The following is a 10598-nucleotide window of genomic DNA, read 5'->3' on the forward strand; positions in this document are numbered from 1 at the left end:
CTGGCCTGGGTGGCTTAGTTAAGTGTCTGACTTTGGTTCAGGTCATGATCTTGGGGTGTTGGGATTGAGCCCTGCATCAGGCTCCTTGCTCACTGGGGAGTCTGCTTGTTCCTCTCCCTCTGCCTCTCCCCCAGCTCGTTCTCTCTCTCTCCCTCTCTCTCTCTCTCAGATAAATAAAAACTTTAAAAAAATGTTGGACCAGATTTCGATTTCCTATTGTTCTTTGCATTGTGGTTCCTAGCTTCAATTCCTAGAGATACAGCTTTCCTTTAAAATCAAGTGATTGATATATGTCAATCACAGAGGATCCTTCTGGTGCCCTTGCCTGTCAGCTCATTGTCATCTCTCCTACAAGGACCTTATCCTCTAGAGGCCTGACCCCAAATACGGACCCCCTTCCTGACCACTGACCAGTGCCTTTCAAATGTTTTAAACTCTACTCACAGTAAAGAATACATTTTACGAGTATAAAGTTTCTATATGGGGTGATAAAATTTGGAGGATAGTGGGGATGGCTGCACAATAACATAAATGTACTTAATGCCACTGAAGTATACACTTAAGAACAGTTAAAATGGCAAATTTTAAGCTTTATGTATATTACAATAAAAAAAGGGCAATTAGGGATCCCTGGGTGGCGCAGCGGTTTGGCGCCTGCCTTTGGCCCAGGGCGTGATCCTGGAGACCCGGGATCGAATCCCACGTCGGGCTCCCGGTGCATGGAGCCTGCTTCTCCCTCTGCCTGTGTCTCTGCCTCTCTCTCTCTCACTGTGTGCCTATCATGAATAAATAAAAATTAAAAAAAAAAAAAAAGGCAGCCTGGGTGGCTCAGCAGTTTAGCACCGCCTTCAGCCCAGGGCCTAATCCTGGAGACCTGGGATCGAGTCCCACGTCAGGCTCCCTGCATGGAGCCTGCTTCTCCCTCTGCCTGTGTCTCTGCCTCTCTCTCTCTCTCTCTCGTCTCTCATGAATAAATAAATAAAATCTGAAAAAAAAGGCAAAACCTACATTTTGCATTATAATCCGGTACACATACATATGAGAAAAGTTTCATGATTTAACACATACTCTTGTGTAATGCCCTAATGTTGTCTATCCTTTTTTTTCCTTAAGATTTTACTTATTTATTCATGAGAGACACACACAGAGAAGCAGAGACATCACATCCTGAGCTGAAGCCAGATGCTCAACCACTGAGCCACCCAGGCGCCCCACATTGTCTATCCTTTTCAGTTTTATTTTTATTGATGACATCCTGCACATGACTCTCCCTGTGATTTCATGAGGCATCTATGAGCCACGGCCTGCAGCCTGCCCCCCTCCACAAGCTCAGTTTCAGAGGGCCCACTCTGGGACCCCACTGGGTCTCTGGCCCCCTCCTGTTAGCAGGACCACAGCTGCCTTCACCTGCACTAAGAGCCATACCTCACTGTCACCACCTACCTACCTGGTGGCTGTCCTCCTCCCTCTGTTCACTCTCCTTAAGCACCTTCCTCACATCACATACTTGTCCGGGGAACCCGGGTCCTGGGTAACGAGACGCTCTGCTATGGATGGAGAAATACTTTCCCTTGGGGAGACTAGTTTCTAGGGCAGAGCGATGCTCCTGGCAATCCTACACCTGCTCCACCTGTTGTGACCATTCAGATTCCCACCTTCCTGGAAGATGATCCTACACCTACACCGTCCCCTGCCCCGGAGCCTGCCCTGGCCGTGTGGCCTCCTTTGCTGAAGACGTGGACATCAACAGGAGAGCAGTCCTCACCGCTTCCGCACCAAACCTTCCACCGGCCCACCCCCACCGCCATGCATACATTGCTCTGTCCCTTAAGACCCGCGTGTCACTTGTGCATGTGCCCCCCCCTCCATGCGTGCTGGCCGGTCTATTCAGTCACAGGGCCCTCTCTCTCTTGCATCCTCAGTCCCCGCTTTGCTGGGCTGTCCCATTGGGAGGGGAGACACGAAGTCATCCCAATATGCATTTTCTTTTTTTCTTTTTTAAAGATTTATTTATTTATTTATTTATTTATTTATTTATTTATTTATTCATGATAGACCCAGAGACAGAGACAGAGAGGCAGAGACACAGGCAGAGGGAGAAGCAGGCTCCATGCCGGGAGCCCGACGTGGGACTAGATCCCGGGACTCCAGGATCAGGCCCTGGGTCAAAGGCAGGGGCTAAACCGCTGAGTCACCCAGGGACCCCCCCACAATATGCACTTTCTTCCTCGCCACGCCTCTCTGCAATTCTTCAGAGCAAGACTGCTCAGGAGTAGCCGAGCCGGGCTCTGCACAGCACCCCACCCGTTCACCGCCAGAATTCACATGTGGCCTCAGCCACACTTGCGGGTGCGGCCCAGCGCAGACCCCAGCCTCGGCATCCCAGGCTTCCAAGTCCACCTGCCCACCCGAACCAGCCCCGGAGCGCTGGGGACACCTCAAAGCCAGCGTGCCCTACATCACGACAGGCCCCCACCCCGGCTCTCCCTACCCCGCCCTCCAGCAGGTGCCTCTCCTGCCGCCAGTGCCCCGCACCCGGGCCACTCTCCTGTCTCATGTTGGTGACCGCTACGGGTGAGCAGCAAAGCTCTGCCGCCTTTACTCTTCACACATGGACTCTGAGAACAAAAGCTAGATCTGTCCCTCCTCCAAAGCTCCCAGGAGCTTCCATTGCACTCAGACCACAAATCAGAGTCAAAAAACAAAAACAAGAAAACCCAGGGTCCTCCCAGGGCCCCCCAGGCCTTGGCACCTGCCTGTCCCTCCACTTTCCTATTTCCATCCTTGCATTTGGCCAACCATGACCAAAGGGGGCAGTCCACGCAGGACCACCTCCACCCCTGGCACCAACTTCGGATTTGGGCGCCCCCAGGATGGCCCTTAGGTGAGGCTGACAGTTTCCTGGAGGGCCGCCAGCTGTTACAGCTGCAGCGGAGGAAGGATGCGGGTTAAAACCAGCCGCAGGAAACACAGCCCGGGCGAGTCCAGGAGAGTGCCCGGCGTGAGCTGCCAGCTGTCTTCTGTCCCTGAGGCCACACGCAAGCCTCCTCTCGGGCACCCCGGAGTGACGGCTTGCACAGTGCTGCCAGCAGGAGAGTCCATCAGGACCGGACGCTCGGGGCTTTTATTTTTTATTTATTTATTTATTTTTATTGGAGTTCAATTTGCCAACATATAGCATAACACCCAGTGCTCATCCCATCAAGTGCCCCCCTCAGTGCCCGTCACCCAGTCACCCCCACCCCCCGCCCTCCTCCCCTTCCTCCCCCCCTAGTTCGTTTCCCAGAGTTAGGAGTCTTCATGTTCTGTCTCCCATTCTGATTTTTCCTACCCATTTCTTCTCCCTTCCCTTCTATTCCCTTACACTATTATTTATATTCCCCAAATAAATGAGACCATATAATGTTTGTCCTTCTCTGATTGACTTATTTCACTCAGCATAATACCCTCCAGTTCCATCCACGTGGAAGCAAATGGTGGGTATTTGTCGTTTCTAATGGCTGAGGAATATTCCATTGTATACATAGACCACATCTTCTTTATCCATCATCTTTCAATGGACACCGAGACTCCTTCCACAGTTTGGCTATTGTGGACTTTGCTGCTAGAAACATCGGGGTGCAGGTGTCCAGCTCGGGGCTTTTATTGGCCTTCCATCGCACAGGCGTGATGGACCGAGTGTCCTCCTTAATGACCTCAGTCTGAGACTCCCTCATCACAATTTTGGGCTTTCCCGTGTGCTCAGCTCCACCCTGAATATTACCTGGTGCGGTGTCCCCACTTTAAATCATGTTGTTAGGGGATCCCTGGGTGGCTCAGCGGTTTAGGGCCTGCCTTCGGCCCAGGGCGTGATCCTGGAGACCCGGGATGGAGTCCCACGTCGGGCTCCCTGCATGGAGCCTGCTTCTCCCTCCGCCGGTGTTTCTGCCTCTCTCTGTGTCTTTCATGAATAAATAAATAAAATCTTTTTAAAAAATAAATAAATAAAAATAACTCACGTTGTTAGGCTATTGGAAGGCCCCCGGGCACACAGGCACTCCTGTTAGAGCCTAGTAACCACCTCCCCAAAGCAGAAGGCAAATGCCATTCTTTGGGGGTGACATTAAGTTCTTTCCTACAACCTTCCCTTGCTTACTATCTTCAGCCCTTCAGACACACCTCCTCCTTGCTGCCCCTTCTTGGGGACTCTGTGCTTGCTGTCCCCTCCCCCGGAAGGCCCTTTCTTCAGGACTCTGCTCGAATGTGACCTCAGCAGAGAAGCTGTCTCATCCAGGCCCTGGGGACCAGTGGCCCTCGCCCACCACTCCCTCTTCCTCCTCTCCTGGCTTTGACTTTCCTCCTCACAACCCCCCTACCCCCCCTTCCCATACTACTGGTCTGCATTTTGTTCTATTTGGTTTATTGTCCGTCTCCCCTTGCCAGGACATGAGCCACCTGAGGGCAGGGACCTGGTCTGTCCTCTGCTGTATCTGCAATGCTTGGAACGTGTGCTGGATGAGCCCCTCCTGCAGGATGACCCAAGAGTGCCTGGGCCCCAAGACGCCCCGCTCTCTGCTCTGTGATGCCCAGGGTTCTGGGAGGAGCACCAAGGAGGAGAAGGGGTGGTGGAGTGCATGGGTGCACGATGGCATGGCACCTTGGGGTTCATCGGTGTCGGACAACAGCTGCCAGCAACCTGCCTGGCGATTATGGACTTGAGCCCAACACGGGTGGGTGGATCAGGCTACACACGTCAAAGGTGGACTGGAGGATGGAAGCCATGGCGTTGCAGTTGTCTCCGCGCCCAAGGGAGGCTCTGCAGCCCCGAGTGTGAACACGACGGTGCGTTAGCTGTCACGTGCTGGATCTGGGCCTGCACAGGCTCTCACGCACGCGGGGCACTGCCTGCCTTCCCAGAGGAGCCGGTCTGGCTGGTTGTTACGTGCTAAACTGTGTCCCTCCAGACGTGACTGTATTTGGAGAGAGTCTTCAAAGAGGTGATTAAGTCAAAATGAGGTCGCTAGGACAGGCCCTGATCCAGTCTAACTGGTGTCCTTACAGGAGGAGATTAGGATTCAGACACACACAGGGATGACCATGTGAGGACACAGGGAGAAGTGACTGTCATCTACACACCAAGGAGAGTGGCCTCAGGAGAGAGCAAACCTGCCGACACCTTGATCCTGGACTTTCAGCCTCTGGAACCGTGAGACAGTAATCTCTGTGTTTAAGCCGCCTGGCCTGTGTTTTGACAGCCCGAAGCGAGCAAATACTCTGGGTTTTGGGGGTAGAAAGACTCCTAAAGTGGGGTGCTTGGCTGGCTCAGTTGGTAAAGTATGTGACCCTTGATCTCAGGGTCATGAGTTCTAGCCTCATGTTGGGCATAAAGTTCAGTTTAAAAAAACTAATTAAGGGCAGCCCGGGTGGCTCAGCAGTTCAGTGCCACCTTCAGCCCAGGGCCAGATCCTGGAGGCCTGGGATCGAGTCCCACGTCGGGGTCCCTCCAAGGAGCCTGCTTCTCCCTCTGCCTGTCTCTCTCTCTCTCTCTCTCTCTCTCTCTCTGTGTCTCATGAATAAATGAATAAAATCTTTAAAAAAAATAATTTTTAAAAAGCCATTTAAAGCAAGTCTCCTAAGGGTCTTGTAGCCTGTCTTCTGTCCCCAAATCCTGCCTAAAACCCTTGGATTGGCCAGGCCGAGCAGCCTGCTGGGGTGTGACTTCAAAGCAGGCTGGCAGGTAGCCATGCAGCAGACAGGGAGCCTCACCAGCCCCAGGGCCATCCTCAGCCAAGGGAGGGGAGGAAGTCTCTCTGCGGCCCCTTGGGGTTAAAATTGTCTGATCTGCTGATAAGTTTCCTTTATGAGATTCAAGCCCATTAGGAAGCGTGCAGTTGCTGTCGGCATAGCAACCACAAGCCATCTTAGGTTCTTTCCAAATTAAAAAAATTCCCAGCTTCAGGACTGAGCAGAGAAAGATGTAAAAGTAGAGATGAAATGAAGTTACTGATGGAAGACGTTGCCATGGCACCATGCCGTCCTTGGAGCCGGCCAGCTGCCACTGTGATTTCTCCATGCTTTGTGCAAATGAAGGAGTCCAAGAGAAGATAAAGAGCAGCCTCCCACAGTGCGGGAGAAAAAGAAAGTATATGTTATGACTAGAAATAGTAACTAATGATGGGAATTTATATTTTAAGAGTAACTGTACATCCAACATAACAGGGTGTCTCAAAATGTAAACAAATCACCTGGGAATTTGTTAAAACGTGTCTGGCGAAATGCAGTACATCTGAGGTGGGTCCTGAGACTGTATTCGAATTAGTTTTTTTTAAAGATTTTTTAAATTAATTAATTAATTAATTAATTTTAAAGATTTTATTTATTTATTCATGAGAGACACACAGAGAGAGGCAGAGACACAGGCAGCGGGAGAAGCAGGCTCCATGCAGGGAGCCCGACGTGGGACTCGATCCCGGGTCTCCAGGATCACGCCCTGAGCCGAAGGCAGCGTTAAACCGCTGAGCCACCCAGGGATCCCCTGCATTCGCATTATTAATCATGGGAACATTTATATGTCATGAAGTTTACCCTCTTCAACCAGGGATTCCGCATTTCCAATAGGCTCCCAGTGATGGGGGTGCAGAGGACCTATGCCCCGTGTTATGCACCTTAGCCTTTTAGATCCTTTGTACCAGAGCCTGAAGTAGGTGGCAGGTGTACCAAGATGAGCAAGACACACAGGAACTTCCCAGCAAGTGGGCAAGAGAGGGGGCAATGTCGTTTCAGAGGAGTGGACATAAAACTGACTCACCAGTGTGGCTGGGATTCGCATGTTGGGAGACGAAAGCATGGGGGTGGGGGTAGGGACATGAAGACTTTAATTGTTGTATTGACTTGCAAGTTTGCTAGACCATTCCCTAAAGAAGGACATGGAGGCTATTTCCTTTCTTTTCATTTCCTTTCCTTTTTTTTTTTTTTTAAAGATTTTTTGACAATTTACTTTCTTTTTGGGATTTCAAATAGTGCTGGTACAAGCACTTTTGTCCATGTGGCTGTTCTCGCTTGGATTATTGTCTAGGGAAAAAAAATCTCCCCCAAAATCCCAGTAATGGAATTACTGAGTCAAAACACATCTGACTGGCTTGTCACATTTGCCAGATTTCAGTGTATTCATTTACGGCACTATTAGCAATGCCAAAGGACACATGTTTCCTTACAACTTCATAACATTTGGCTTTTGTAATTTTGCTTTTGCTAAATACAGATGAGCAAACAAACAACATAAGAAAGCCAGAAAGTAGAGTGTGCACAAACTGGCACTTCATCTTTTTTTTTCTTTTTTTTTTTTTAAGGTATTTATTTGTGGAGGGAGGGCACTCATGAGATCACGCATCCAGGGAGGGGAGGGGCAGAGGGAGAGGGAGAAGCAGATTCCCTGCTGAGCAAGGAGCCTGATTTGGGGCTCACAATTCCAGGACCCTGGAACCATGACCTGAGCCAAAGGCGGATGCCCAACTGACAGAGCCACCCAGGTGTCCCAGCATTGCACTTCATCTTTAATTTGCATTTTTCTAGTTTCTAATGGTTTTCTTCATGTAAGCAGATAATAGTCGTTGATTGACTAACAGTTGGGAATGAGACAAGTTTTTTTTTTTGTATTTTTATGATTTTTCTTATATTTTGGAAAATAAATTTGATTATTGGTCACCCATAACAGAAGTGTCCCAGCTCTTGTGGCACTACCCCCCCTCACTGCTGTTCACATTGGTCTGTGTTAAAATCAGATGCAGAGATATTTCTTTTTTTTTTTTTTTAAGATTTTATTTATTTATTCATGATAGTCACAGAGAGAGAGAGAGAGAGAGAGGCAGAGACACAGGCAGAGAGAGAAGCGGGCTCCATGCAGGGAGCCCGATGTGGGATTCGATCCCGGGTCTCCAGGATCGCGCCCTGGGCCAAAGGCAGGCGCCAAACCGCTGCGCCACCCAGGGATCCCGCAGAGATATTTCTTAATAGTTTTCTCCAGCCACACCTGCTGAGTAAACACCCTTCTAGATGCACTTGTTAGAAAGGCACCAGGGAGCAAGCATAAAGATAAGGCCTTCAGGTTTAGCTTCAACACACAGAGAACTTGGAAGTCATCATTCCTGCCCTCAAAACAAGAAAAAAGCTGAAAAAAACCCTGAAAACCAAGGATTTTTCTTAGATCCATTAGAAAACTGGGGTCCCAGGACAACAACAGCCCCTCCCCAAAACTGTAAAGATAGGCAAAGAGTATCCCGACTTACCAGCAGCAGAAGCCAGTGGAACCAGCAACTGGTAGGACCACCTACATGACCCCTTAAATGGTAATGTCGATGAAATGCTGAAGGCTGAGCAGGGACTAGCTTGAGAATTAAAAACTCACCCTAAGTGAAGCAGTCTAAGGAAGGGGCACATGTTTATGTTTTACCTCCAAGCAGCCCACCAGGTTCTCACGGTGAAGATTAGAGCAAAACATCTTTGTGTTTGACATAAGGAGGAGGGGACATGTAAGCATTTGAAATATGCCCAGATAGTTCATTCTCCACCAAAACAAACAAACCAAAGCAAAACAAAAAAGTAAAGGCCAGCCAGCAACAGAGACAACTTCCCCAGAGCCTCATCCAACATGGGGGAAGGGATCAACCTAACTCCAGTCCCCTGTAGCCTTTGTCTTACCTAAGGGGCAAAAAAGACCTGAGAAGCAGTACTTGTGAGGATCACAGGCCAGGCCACAGGCCCACAAGTAGACAGACCTAGGGGCACCTGGGTGGCTCAGTGGTTGAGTGTCTGCCTTTGGCTCAGGTCACGAACCCAGGGTCAGGGGATCGAGTCCTACATCAGGCTCCTTATGGGGAGCCGGCTTCTCCCTCTGTCTATGTCTCTGTCTCTCCCTGTGTCTCCCATGAATAAATAAATTAAATCTTAAAAAAAAAAACAAAAGACAGACTGAATCATCTGATCCAAGGATGCCTTCCCGCCCCAATAGTAGGGCTCCTGTGTCCTAGAGGATTATAGCTGCAAGAGCTGCAAGGCTGATTCTTCATGAATCTGCATGTCATCCCCACACAGGGGTCATGCTAAACTTCTCTGTGTCATTCTTATCTTAACATATGTACTGCCAAAGCAAACACTGCTGTAAGGCTGACTCCACTGAAGAAGGAGTCTCTAGGGACACCCAAGGACAACAGGGGAAAAACAAGGAGACAAGAGGAAATCTCAGCCTTTGAGCCTACTTCCTGGCCAGAAAAACATACAAACCTCTCATTAAAGTGCTGTGTACCTCAGTTCTATTACCTAGTGTCTGTCTGACATTCAACAACAACAACAACAAATCACACAAAAAAGGTGCAATTTGAAGAGACAAGGCAAGCCTCAGAACCAGACTCAGCTATGGCAGAGATGTTGGCAGGACAGGGAATTCAAAGATTTTATTTTTAAAAAATCTTTTTTAAGGATTTGATTTATTTATTTGACACACACAAAGAGAGAGAGAGAACGCACAAGTAGGTGGAGCAGCAGGCAGAAAGAAGGGAGCCTGATGCAGGGATCATGACCTAAGCTGAAGGCAAGACACTTAACAAACTGAGCCACCTGAGCTCCTCTAAATTTTATTTTTTTAATTAATTTTTTAAAAAATATTTTATTTATTCATGAGAGACATACAGAGAGAGAGAGAGAGAGAGAGAAGGAAAGAGAGAGAGAGAGGCAGAGACACAGGCAGAAGGAGAAGCAGACTCCACACAGGGAGCCTGATGTAGGACTCGATCCCGGGTCCCCAGGATCATGCTCCAGGCCAAAGGTGGCGTTAAACCACTGAGCCACCTGGGCTGCCCTAAAGATTTTATTTTTTAAGTAATCTCTACACCCAACATGGGACTTGATCTCACAAGCCCAAGATTAAGAGTCACATGCTTTTCTGACTGAGACAGCTGGGTGCCCCCTTGGATGGGGAATTTAACACAACAATGGTTAATATGCCAAAGGCTCCAATGAAAGAGTGGGCAACATGCAAGAATAAATGGGTAATGTGAGCAAAGAGATGGAAACTCTAAGAAAGCATCAAAAAGAAATACTGGAAATTAAAATAATTAACAGAAATGGAGAATGGCTTTGGTGGGTGCATGGGTGGGCTGTGCACATCTGAGAAAAGAATCAGTGAGCTTGAAGATATGTCACTAGAAACTTTCCAAACTAAAATGCAAAGAGGAAGAAAAGTAACAGAATGTCCAAGAACTGAAGGACAATTATAAAAGATGCTGCATTAGGGAACGCCTGGGTGGCTCAGCAGTTGAGTGTCTGCCTTCAGCTCAGGACGTGATCCCGGGCTCCCGGGATCAAGTCCCACGTCCCACATTGGGCTCCCTGCAGGAAGCCTGCTTCTCCCTCTGCCTGTGTCTCTGCCTCTCTCTCTGTGTCTTTCATGAATAAATAAAATCTTAAAAAAAAAAAAAAAGGATGTTGCCTATACAGAATGGGAATTCTGGAAGAAGACAGGAGCAGAAGGAACATTTAAAGTGATAATGGCTGGGACTCACTGCCCATGTCGTGCAGGGCCAGTGGTGGTGGATGTGTGGCTCAGAGGCCTGGGCACCTGCAGC

At 49.0% G+C, this 10598-nt stretch overlaps 1 non-coding gene across 1 annotated transcript; it reads right to left on the reverse strand.

Annotated features, from left to right (window-relative positions):
• Positions 1–9024: 9024 nt before the first annotated feature.
• LOC140629629 (U6 spliceosomal RNA) lies at positions 9025–9131 on the reverse strand. The gene has a single exon (XR_012027456.1). It is a non-coding gene; the product is annotated as a U6 spliceosomal RNA (small nuclear RNA).
• Between the last annotated feature and the right edge of the window lie 1467 nt (positions 9132–10598).

The sequence above is a fragment of the Canis lupus genome (assembly GCF_048164855.1).
Source record: "Canis lupus baileyi chromosome 27 unlocalized genomic scaffold, mCanLup2.hap1 SUPER_27_unloc_1, whole genome shotgun sequence".
NCBI lineage: Eukaryota > Metazoa > Chordata > Mammalia > Carnivora > Canidae > Canis > Canis lupus.